This window comes from Amblyomma maculatum, chromosome 2, assembly GCF_055883805.1.
Source record: "Amblyomma maculatum isolate TAMU_Amacu chromosome 2, ASM5588380v1, whole genome shotgun sequence".
In the NCBI taxonomy this organism is placed as follows: domain Eukaryota; kingdom Metazoa; phylum Arthropoda; class Arachnida; order Ixodida; family Ixodidae; genus Amblyomma; species Amblyomma maculatum.
The window spans coordinates 103,501,126-103,514,061 of record NC_139345.1 but is presented as its reverse complement, the minus strand read 5'-3'; the positions used below and the strand labels follow the sequence as shown (position 1 = coordinate 103,514,061).

General features: G+C 46.3%; 1 protein-coding gene across 1 annotated transcript in view; it reads left to right on the top strand.

The window, feature by feature from the left end:
* The window catches only part of LOC146199442 (sodium/potassium/calcium exchanger 5-like), a 38,207-nt gene that overhangs the window by 1,235 nt on the left and 24,036 nt on the right, over nt 1-12,936 (top strand). The gene's annotated exons all lie outside the window — the stretch shown is intronic.

Here is a 12,936-nt window from a genome sequence, read left to right as displayed (position 1 = left end):
TATTAAGCTTGCGCGACTCGATTGTGGTCCGTGGCATGATAAGGATAGCCTGCACTGAATTATGGTATGTTATCTGGGAGAAGCAATTTCTCTGGATCGACTTTGGCTATCAGGTCGTTCTCTAGACTCTAGCAGACTAATCGGGGCTTGACGAAAGAATGATTCTTGATAAACCAGGCAGAGTTCAGTAGTTTGTTGTGGAGGACGCTGCTGAAGATAAACTGCTGCGCCTCTCGTGATAGTTGAATGAAACTCCAAACTTTGAAATGCAGAGCATATGAAGGAGGTAGCTGTGCAAAGAAATGCGTGTCAACATTAATAAAGAGAATGACCTTCCGCGTCTGCCTGGAAAGGCATGAGTACAACAGTACAAAACTATACAAGGGAAGAAGTTTAAGCCTGCTGAATACAAAGGTGTCTTTAGGACAGAGCAAAAAACTTTATTATGCTTAATATACATCGCAAAGTTAGTTAGCTGGACACGCACTAAAGAAGGATGGATGTATATTTGGGCGAGTTGGTAATAGCTCATAGGGGAGGAGGGGGGGGGGGTACAGCGCGAAGACATGAAGAACAAAGAGAAAACACAACAGACGAGCGCTGACTCGCAACTAAATTTTTTATTGTCAAGAAAGTGGATTTTTATACAAAAAGATCACATGACGTTAAAAAGAATGAAACCCTTGGACAGGCAATTTCAAGAGATGTCTTTTTCACTCATCAGCCACGTGGAAAGCAGTATCAAGAATAAAGTAAAACACACGTGCCCCCCCCCCCCCCTTCTCTGAAAAAAACAAAACAAAAAAACAGCTGGACATACTTAGAAACAGCAGTCTAGATGCGCACACTGTCGAAAGGAAGAAAGGGACTGAGTCGCAAGTGCTTCTAAGTTCGTCACTGGTGGAAGTGAGCGGGTTGAGTTCAGAGATTGTTTATTACCTTCGATTATCTCTTTCATTTCACTATGTAACCGAAGTTTGAATGAGCTGACTAACGCCCAAAGTGCCTTGAGGTATTAGGGCCAGTCGTCTTTAATCGGACGATTTAGTTCTGGGATGATGGGCTCGCAAAATGGAAAAATAGAGTAGTAGCCGCCAAGAAACATTTACAGGCCACACGATTACTGGCCAGAGGCATGTAACATATTCATGTTCATGGACGCACATGCTTTGTCGAGGGTGGCCCACAGTGCTGTGCGGCCAGAATTACTGGGCCCCACGATGAAGAAGCTGAGTAGGTTTTACTGTAAGGCCCTCGTTCTGAGACATTAGAATAAAATCTGTCTCAGGGTTTCATCGTGTGACCAAAAAGTCGTGCTTGCACTGAATCCGAATTAATAAATATCACGATCAGGCGGTGATCCATGCTGCAGTGAATGTATTAATACTTCCAGAAGCAAAGCTACAATATTTCTATCATTATTTTACGCTCAGGTATACGTGATGCATATCCCATTGATAGTAACGAGCACAACGTCATATGCGACCCTGAACGTATATTTTGGCAACATTTTAGCCACGTTTTCTAATATTTTGCTGTTCGCTGTTGCTGCTGCACATCTGCTCTTGTCCTGGGCATGATCTCACAGTTGGCGTCTATTGCCCATAAAATATTGTCCTGACATTCATCTTGTATGCTCCTGGCACTATCCGAAAGCCAACATGAATTAATCTGCACTATTTTATTAGGACTCAATGGACACAGAATTGACGATCGTAAAAACTTTGCCAAATTTGTAGGTGGCAGCGGGTTTGTCCAGGAACAAAAAGCGAAACATTTGCTCAGTTGAAGATACTCTGAGTGCCTACTGGGGCACACAAAAGAATTTCCGAGCTCAACAAAGACGACAGGCTTACCATGAGGAAGTCTGACCACGCCGTCTTTTTGCAACCACTTAACAGATCTTTGGCAAATTAGAAGCACATTGGTATCTTCTTAGAACTTTCTTGGTAGAACCTTGATATTATTGTAAAACTTTGATATTATAAAACAACTTTGACAGTACACTATATAATACGAACTATGGTTAACGACATCCCAAAAATAGGGAAAAACCGGAGTGCAATCCAGAAAGAGCACGAAAAGAAATCAGAATAAATCAAGGCGCGCGGCAGATCGCTGCAATTTTAAAATAACTACGACTGATGGTATCATGGAACTGATTATTATTTTTAACAACGGACAGGAAGGTTGAAATCTCTTCCATTGGAGTAAAACCAAAGTTTCGGCAAAAACACTTTGCTCAAAGAAGAACAATACATTTAGCATATATTTTTATGTTTGCAAATGGTTTTCACGTTGTGTTTCATACGGAGAGGATAACGCGTGAAAAAAAAAAAAAAACGGATACCACGTGCGATTCTGCTGATTTTAGGGGTGTTACTGACGCAGCAGGTGGCAATGTCAATGACATGGCCCGAGTGTATGTGCGAAAATAACAGCCGTTATCATCGTTCGAGAGCGAGATCACAGAAATGGTCTCACTGACAGAACGCATGTTTCTAGGAACCACTCCGCGTTCAGGAAGTGGGCGATTCAATCCCTAGTGCTCCCGGGTACCTACCGACCGTACAATAGGTATACAAGCTTGTCTCTGTCTTGGTGCCTCTGTTATCGGGTGTGAGATGCTTGAAAAAGAATGTCCCCCCCCTCCCCCCTTTCCTTGAATAGGTGGTGAGCACCGCATGCCATGATGCGCTGTATTAGAAGCTGAATAGCGAAACAAAATCTTTTATATTCATCAACAACTTTCCAGAAGTGGAAAATGGCAGAATATTCGTACATCAGAGCGAATTTTTATTAAAGATTCAGAAACTTGCTATCACAGAAAGCCGTTTCGCCCACGATAAGTGGTTCAAATATTTGATAATTGTAATGAATGGATGAAAATAGGTTAGTTCAAGTTCGTAAACACTAAAGTTCGTGCAAACCTAACGTGACCGATATCTACGCAAAATTACTACCGACTATGTTCGATGCATTAGAATAAAACGATTTCGAAAGATCTTTCTATTGAGTATATATGTAAACTACAAACATTCCCAAAGTAGTTGAACAAACGCAATAGGGTGTCCATTTTCTAATTTACTAAATAATACAGATAACCAAGAATAGGTCGTGAATAGAGAACAGTACTCGGGCGTTTACGCAAGAATTTGAACAGAGCGCAGGCGAGGAAAAGTTGGGGCATGTAGACGAGAAGAAAATGTTCTAACGTTATAGCTGAGGCCATTTTTTGTTGCAGTGAGAAGAATAAATACGCAAAAAAGGTAAGCTAATAACTCTGCTTCAATTTTTAGGTATGCCGGAAATTACGTCAGATGATAGCACCGAGCAGGAAGAGGGTGTAAGCAACTTGAGTGATTTTCTGGGTGTTATTTGCTGCCGTGTTGCGAAAGTTTTAGTAAACGTTAGGGGCCGTCGCCATTCGTGTAAGGCTTGTCTATCTTAAAGTGGCATTTCTTTGATTTTAAATCAAACAGCATGAACTCTTACGGCTCTTGGTTACGTGCGACTGGCTGGGCAGGAAGCACTGCGTTTGACATATGAATTGATAAATTATTTTTTAAATGGCTGTTGGAACCATAAGGGCTTTATTAAGCTGGAGCAGGAGGCAGCGATTTCTGAGTGAAATTTTATATCACCTCCTTGCCTAGCAGACTTATATTACCGATGTAGTCACTGAAAACGTACACAGGCATCTATGCCTTCGTAGGTGATGTGGCAAGTGTGGAAAAGCATGCTGCAAATTTACCTAAAGTACATATAAATTGTAGCCGACTATAGCACTGGCCTACGCTGTAATGTTCCACCTATACCTTCCATCCCAAAACACATGATCTTTTATCATTAGTCCTAAAATGAAATGCAGAAGTCGCCTACATATATAATCATGCGGATTACTCTGATTTATTGTTTAGGTACTGAACAGAGCAAGTACCACCGCAATAAACACAAGGACTGCACTTTGCGATACCTATGCGTGCTTGAAGTGCCTCTAGCCGTGTTTATATCAGTCGCACGTAAGCTGTTGAGTAAAACGTAAAACGTGTATCAATCCTTAATTCCTGATTATGAAGTCAGAATGTATAAATGTTGCAGTCACATGATTTCCAAACGGCTAGAAAATGCGCGAGTGAAGAAAGTTTATAAAATTATCACGAACTTGTTCCATGCGACTGACAAAGACAATGATGCTACTTGTTGCACTCCCAGGATTTAGAAAACAAAAATGAACTACACCACGCACATGCCAGCTTTTGAAACAGTTTTGTCACAACGTACTCATGCCAGTACGAAATTCAGGAACACTGAATAACCAAATGGTGAATTTGCACGGTGAGGGAATGTCGGGCCCTGCAAGTATTAAAGGGCCTCCCTGTGTTTGAGAGAAAAGTTAGTGTTTTGTTGTGTTTGCTGTCAGGGACAGCTGCGCATCGACGCCACAGGCTACCGAGTTCTGTCGGTGGCTGTGAGGTGTCAGCGTAGCTTTTATGCCATACTTTTTTTTTTTGCGAAGTTTATTGCCTCAGGGCATAAAAGGAATGTTATGATGGATGAAGGGTGTGGTCAAATAAATGAAAAAAGGTTGGCTGATGCAATGAAATCGCGGAGTGAACGATGATGCGGTCCCAGTGTCCAAACAGCATATGACTGCGGATTATGGGGGGAGAGGCCAGCTGCCACCAGGTGCCGGATCCGCGTTAGCTTCAACGCTGGACAATCCCACTGTAGGTGATGGATGTCAGCTTCTATATTTCTTGACTTGCAGATGGGGCACCCAGGGTGTGGATATAAATACCGAAATTGTGGCCACTTTCGGATCACTGCTGGTGTTAGGGCCACCCCAACTCTAATCCTCCGAAGCGCCACCTCCTCTGCACGGGTTAGACCGCGGGGGAGGCTTACCGTACACGGAGGTATAAGAGCACGTGTACGGCGCCGGAGGTGCTCCTTTCTTGTTAAAAGCAGGGTGGCATTGTCCAATTTTATCAGGTTTGGCGATGTCGATGTTGAGTTTGAAAGGCGGGTCGCAGAATCTACTTGGCTTTGAGCACTTAAAAGGTCACGCGGGGTCCATTCAATACGAATTGAATTTGGTATGCGAGCCGCTAGACTGTGTGTGTGTATGCCATACTTCGACGCAGCAAGGAAGCAGCGCCAATATGCTGAAGTGTTTTCTGCTAAAAAACAGTGAATGCAGTATCAGATAATACGGAAACGTGCTGTAACCTCGTGTTCTTAACTGATCCAATAAAGACCATACACAGAATTTTAATTCGAACCTTTCCTGTCGACGTATGGGTAAACAAATGCGATATACTTGGAACATTGCTGATTATTTCTTAGAGCGCATTCAGTGCCCGAAAGCAGTTCTTATTTGACCGAACAGACAGAATTGCGCTAATGAGTTAAAAATTTTAATTAATAAAACTTCAGCACTTGAAATTACGCGCACATGCACTCAATAGTTGATGAGCGGTAGTTTACACTCTACGAAAATACTGTGAAGTGTAGGATGTAAGTACTTACAGAATTTTACCGATGAAACGGAGATGTTTCGGAGAAACATGAATGGTGAGCCTAGAGATACAATACTAAGGCAAATAATAACGAGAAACGTTCTTACTTAAGACAGCGTCATTACAACGTCGCCGAAATACCCGGTGTTCTGACTGCAATGCATACGGACAGCTAAAGCTTTCCACGTGCGCACCTTGGGCACACTAAGAACAGCAGTTGTTTCCAGCCTGAGTACATATTTCCTTATTCAAAGCGGCATTATCTAACATGTACCAGTGTTGTGGTACACGCGATAACGATTCTTACCATATACATTCTTTGGTGCCTCTCATCGCTACCCTTTCGCTTAGAATTTCGATAGCCAGTTTGGCTCATGGCGATAATTCTTGAAGTGTTCAGTGTTGAAATTTCTGATAATCGCATTGACGTCTGCGTGATACTGACACCCCCGCATAGGATCAACTATGAGATAGCGTTCGTAAATGAGACAAGGAAGATTACAGTGACGTAGACAGAGGCCAGCTTGAACCAGTTCCTTATCTTTGGCTTTGTGTTGTGGGCTGTGGCAGTGACGCCAGAAGAGGTGAGAGCTGTGCATTGTTTTCGAAGCTGGACTTTTCACGGCTTATCTCCAGAGTGGCGGGAAGTTCGTAGGACAAAACACATTTTGTTTGTTTCTGGGGGTGTGTAAAGTTGGAGCTGTTTTAAAATAGCCCTTGCAAAGCCAGGGTATTGCTCTATACACACGCGCGCAGAGAGCGACTCTTCTTCCCTGGCCTATTTTTGCTCTAAAAATGCACACCCCCTCCCCTGCCCCCAGACGTAGCAAGCAATGAGGCAAAATAGATAACTACTCGGAATAACACGTTGTAACTTTGCAGTAGAGCTGCCAGCTATATAAATTCCAGAACCTGCAGGTTTCGCGAACGTGAGGTCATGCGCTTTAGTTGCGCTTTAGCAGGGCTCTAAAAAAAAGTCGCTTGCTAGAATGCTACACAGGTTTAGCCATCAAATACCCTACCACTTATTAAGTGAGAAGAGACATCCGTAGCACACTTCAGATATCGTTCTGTATGGGGATTCGTCTGTGAATTTGGAAGGGAAGGTGCACAGCATATGCGCAGTTCAAGACCAGTTTGCACATTTTGCGCAATACAAGCCTGTCTGTTTCATTGTAAAATGCAGATTGAAACGATTACGCAGAATGGCCGAGCAACTTACTCAACAAACTGGTTCACTGAACAATGCTGAAGGAAGCTATTGCAGTGTAAGTGTTGCAGCATTAATTAGACAAACTTCACGCCAAAGTATTTCCTCGATGCCATAGTTTCAATGAAAGTCTTGTTTAGTGAATAAGCGTTTGGAGTCTTGTTAGTTACGGAAATACATCTAATATGTTTCGTTTTGTCTGCATTAAATACAATTTGCCACTTGCCGCACCAAAAGTTCCCTTCATAAATGTTGGTCTGTAGAGCAGTGATGTCAGTAGGACTAGATATTATAGATAGTAGCTGCGGCCCGCTTTGACTGCCGAGGCGTTAGTGTCTGGGCAGACTTGCGTACTGGTTCGATACTGGCTCTCGTAAGGGACAGCGGCGGACGACGGTTTCTTGTGCCCGGGTGGCGCTTGGATGGGTAACAGTATGTACAATCGGCCACGTTTTTAAAGACATCACGCTAGCGGCGATTTCCAGGTTCAGAGGTGCCGAGGCGATGTAGACCGGAAATAGGGCGAGCATGCGAGCCAAGCACGCAAAACAAGTTAGATGGCCAAGTTTTAGCGAGAACGGTTGTTTCATGTTCAATCTGTTGCCCTTGATGTATGATGCCCTTACTTACCTATGTGCCATAAACACAACTCACGTTCAATCTACTTTGTAACTGCTACTTGGACTGGTGCGAGCGTGTGATGTTCCATATCTGACACTAGATACCAGCCATGCCTCGCCATGGTGGTGCAGTGGTTAGGGCTCTCAGTGTTCCCAAGGATGCGGGATCGCATCCCGGCCTCGGCGGCCGTTTTTCGATGGAGGCGAAAAGCAAGGCGCCCGTGTGCTGTGCGATGTAAGTGCACGTTAAAAAACTCCAAGTGGTCTACATTTCCGGAGCCCTCCACTACGGCGTCTTTCATAGCCTGAGTCGCTTTGGGACGTTAAACCACACAAACCAAACCTAATTAGAACCGGTTATGTTTGCGGGTAGCGCCTGCAACGCGTTGCTTTAACTGTAAGTCAATTCGCTGATCACGATGGCGTTCTGCGCATAGTTTTTGCAATAGCTATAACCGATTTGTTTTTGCGCACGCTAGGATATTTATTTTGCAAATTCATGCTCTTAGAACATAACACCCGCGTTATACGCTGCAGATTAAAGCTAGGTGCTCTCACCTTCTTGGGGCTCCGACACACAAAATCCGATAATGGGCAGGGCTTGACTCACATCAACCATAACAGCATATTAGACGGCGCGCGCTCCCGCCGTTACTTATAACCCCTCAAATACGAAGTTTGAGAGGTTTTACACTTATCCTCGGATGCTTTATCCTCTCCTTTCGGCTCAGCAGCGCCGGGCAGTCGCCGCTCGTGTGATACTTTAAAATAGTGGCCGACTGTAGACACTGGTTCCTACGAAGGGACTCATGACCAGTGCGCCATTGAATGAGATGATAAGGCGCAAGAATTCTTGCCACCTGTTAGGTCCTTACGGTAGTATTCACACACTGCTTGTAAGCCTGTGATCAAGTATGGGTTATTTAGTCGGAAGTATGGAGCTGCGTCCTCTGCTATAAAGGTGGTAGTAGATTTGATGGATGAAGTCGCAACAATATCTATCACTTGGCCGATTACGCTAATGTTAGCCTTGCGTTCGGGGTAGGAGCCGCGTTGAGCAGTGCACTTGTAATTTGCTCGATCTTTCCTTCGTTCAACGTGCTAGACGTGTGCCATGTTAACACGCTGGCGTTAAAGGCGCCGTACTGCATAAAACCCGACTTCGGCGTGGTCTGCGTCAGTGCTCACGGCGTTGTGAATTAAAACCACTGTATGGCTCTGGCCTTTGGTAGCTGGCAGGCGGCATGACCGCGGGCACCGATTGCTCGGCGAGTTGTTAGACGTCATGGGACCACGTGACGTGCTAGTAGCTGCCATGTAGGGCTAGTCCTGATAGATAAGAGGGTGAGATGGGAATCGAGTCCACCGACCCTTGGAACTTGTGCAAGACACGCTGCCCTTATGCCACGTGGGCACTCACTTGGTACGGCTTGAGCTGGGTTTTATATTGCCGCAATGTTATCGTACTGGTGCCGCCATGTGGCGAGCTCGGGAGACTGGCACGCGCTCGTCTTCTTCGCTCTCGGTGCTCGCCCGCCAGTCGGTTCCGTGCCTGATCTTGCCGGTGATTTTACTTAGTTCTAAGTAAACCTGCTGAACCAGTTTCACTGGCTTCTGTGACATTTTTGGTGGGGGTGCTCGGTACGCAACACGTCGCTGTACGTCATGATCTGTGGCGCAGGCGGCTGGGGTGACGGTACTGATGGCACTGCTTGGCGGAGCCCTTCGCGCACAATATCCGAGATGCCCCCAACACATGGATGTTGTTCGACAGAGGGCAGCTTTTGTAGCTCTTCGCGCACGATGCTTCGGATAAGTTCGCGAAGGGCTTCCCTTTCGTTTCCGGCCATTGGCAAGCGGAAGTCTACGGCAGCGATGTTCGTAGAGCGATCAAAATGTACAAATCGGTGATTCAAGGCACGCTCGATGCTTGTTGCTTCTTTCGTAAAATCGGCAACAGTACGTGGAGGGTCACGTACAAGGCCAACGAACAGCTGCTTCTTGACGCCTTGCATAAGGTGGCGCACCTTCTTTACCTCCGACATGGACGGATCTGCCCGGTTGAAAAGGCGAGCCATTTCTTCCACAAACATGGCGACGCTTTCATTAGGCCGCTGTGCTCGGGACTGTATAGAGCGAGTTCGGCTATCTCTTTTCTTGCATCGTTGCCGAATGTTGCGAGCAGCTGCTGCCGGAAATCCTGCCAGGTGGAAATGGTAGCCTCATGGTTTTCGAACCACATCTTGGCGGCGTCTTCTAGTGCGAAATAAATATTCTGCAATTTTCGCTCCTCGTCCCACGCATTAAACACAGCGACCCGGTCGTAGCTGGTCAGCCAGTCTTCAACGTCTTCGAACTTGTCGCCATGAAACGGCGTGGGCATACGTGAAGTATGGCAGATCAGCTGCTGGGCATTCACGGGAAGCTGAGTGGTGGTCTGAATTGCAGCTGTAGTCATCGTGGTTCGCGGTGGGGACACAAGAGGACCACACTCGGGTGCTAAGCCTCTCAAGCGACGGCTCGCCTTGTGCACAGGTGTCGTGTCCACGGTGTGTAGATGGGCGTAGGGGGAAGCCAGAGGCTCTTCGTACATGGGATCTACCCAGAAGCTCCACCAAAAATGCACTCAGATTCTGCGTAGACTATAGGAGGCTTAACAAAATTACGAAAAAGGACGTCTACACATTGCCTCGAATCGATGACTCGTTCGACCGACTTCGCCCCGCCCGATACTTTTCATCGCTCGATCTACGCAGTGGGTCCTGGCAGATCGAAGTCGATGAACGTGATCGAGAGAAAACCGCATTCATTACTCCTGCCGGACTGTACGAATTTAATGTGCTTCCCTTCGGTTTGTGTTCCGCTCCCGCAACCTTTCAAAGAATGATGGACACTGTCCTAGCCGGCCTGAAATGGCAGACGTGCCTCGTCTACCTTGACGACGTTGTCATTTCCTCTGCGACCTACGAAGAGCTACTCAAACGATTTACGGCCGTGCTAAATGCCATCCGCGTGGCCGGACTCTCACTAAAACCAGAAAAATACCACTTTGCATTCCAACAGCTCAAGTTCCTGGGTCACGTCTGGAGTGCTGAGGGAATTAGCCCTGATCCAGAGAAGACGGCTGCTGTAGCTGCTTTCCCGACCCCCACTGATAAAAGTTCCGTGCGTCGGTTTTTGAGCCTCTGTGCATATTACAGGAGATTTGTGCACGACTTCTCCCGAATAGCGGAACCATTGACTCGTGTAACAAAGGACGACCAGCCTTTCATCTGGGCCGACGAGCAGCAAAGGGCCTTCGAAGAGCTTCGCAAGCGCCTTCAAAAACGCCCGTGCTTGGCCACTTCGACGAGGAGGTCGACACAGAATTGCATACAGACGCCAGTAACGTTGGCCTCGGTGCAGTTCTCGTTCAGTGGCAAGAAGGCGTTGAGCGGGTGATTGCTTACGCCAGCCGCACCCTGTCTCGTTCCGAAGCGAATTATTCTACTACCGAAAAGGAGTGCCTTGCAGTTGTGTGGGCGGTAACAAAATTTCGGCCGTATTTGTATGGTCGGCCGTTTAGAGTGGTCAGCGACCACCACTCACTCTGTTGGTTAGCGAACCTTAAATATCCTTCAGGCAGGTTAGTCCGCTGGAGTCTCCGCTTACAGAAGTTCGACGTCACTATTGTGTACAAGTCCGGCAAGAAATACAGTCACGCTGACTGCCTATCCCGAGACCCTATCCCGTGTTCTTCAAGTGAAACAGATGACTCCGTCTTTCTCGGCGCTCTCTCGACGCCAGATCTCGCTCAACAGCAGCGAGACGACACCGAATCGCGGCCCCTCATCGATTACCTCGAAGGAACCGCCTCATCGCCGCCTCGCCTTTTCACGCGCGGCCTGTCGTCGTTCTGCTTGTGTGACGGCGTCCTCTACAAGAAAAACTACGCCTCCACAGACATTCAGTATCTGCTGGTTGTCCCAATGCTGCTCCGTACCGACGTTTTGCAGGCATGCCACGATGAGCTTTCTGCCGGACATCTCGGTTTTTCGCGCACCTTGGCACAAGTACGACAAAAGTACTACTGGCCCAAGCTTGCCGCTATGGTTCAGCGCTATGTTAGGACGTGCCGTGATTGCCAACGTCGGAAGATCATCATCATCATCATCATCAGCCTGATTATACCCACTGCAGGGCGAAGGCCTCTCCCATATTTCTCCACTTAACCCGGTTCTGTGCTAGCTGCATCCACTTGACCCCTGCGAACTTCTTAATCTCATCCGCCCACCTAACTTTCTGTCTCCCCCTGCTACGCTTTCCTTCCCTTGGAATCCAGTTTGTTACCCTCAGCGACCATCGGTTATCCTCTCTTCGCACTACATGTCCTGCCCATGTCCATTTCTTCTTTTTAATTTCCACTAGAATGTCATTAACTTGAGTTATTTCTCTGACCCACTCTGCACGCTTTCTATCTCTTAATGTTACCCCTACCATTTTTCGTTCCATAGCCCTCTGGGTTGTCCTCAACTTAAGTAGAACTCTCTTGGTTAGCCTCCACGTTTCAGCCCCATAGGTGAGTACAGGCAAGATGCAACTGTTGTACACTTTCCTCTTGAGCGATACCGGTAAGCTGCTAGTCATAATCTGCGAGTGCTTGCCAAATGCGCTCCATCCCAATCTTATTCTTCTTGATATTTCCTTTTCATGGTCTGGATCTGCGGTTACTACCTGTCCTAAGTAGACATATTCGCCTACTATTTCCAGTATTTCGCTACCTAATGTAAACTGCTGTTCCTTCCCGAGGCTGTTGAACATTACCTTAGTCTTCTGCATATTGATTTTCAAGCCTACCATTCTACTTTTTCTGTCTAGGTCATCAATCATTATTTGCAGTTCATCCCCCGAGTTGCTTAGCAAGGCAATGTCATCAGCAAATCGCAGATTACTGAGGTATTCTCCATCTACCCTTATCCCTAACTGCTCCCATTCCAAGTCTCTGAATACTTCCTCTAAACAAGCTGTGAATAGTACTGGGGAGATTGTGTCTCCTTGCCTAACACCTTTCTTTATGGGAATTTTATTGCTTTCTTTATGTAGAACTATGGTTGCTGTGCAGCCACTATATATATCTTCCAGCACTTTCACGTACGGCTCATCTACCCCCTGATTTCGCAATGCCTGCATCACCGCCGAGGTTTCAACTGAGTCAAATGCTTTTTCGTAATCAATGAATGCTATGTATAAGGGCTGGTTATATTCCGAGCATTTTTCTATCACCTGATTGATGGTATGGATATGATCGATAGTAGAGTACCGTTTCCGAAACCCTGCTTGATCCTTTGCTTGATTGCAGTCTAAGGTTGTCCTGATTCTATTGGCGATTACCTTAGTAAATACCTTATACGTAACAGACAGTAAGCTGATTGGTCTGTAATTTTTAAGGTCCTTAGAGTCCCCTTTCTTGTGAATGAGGATAATGTTTGCATTCTTCCATGCTTCCGGTACCGTCGATGACACCAGGCACTGCGTATACAGGGTGGCCAGTTTTTCTAGCACGATATCCCCCCCGTCCTTCAGCAAATCTGCAGTTATCTGATCC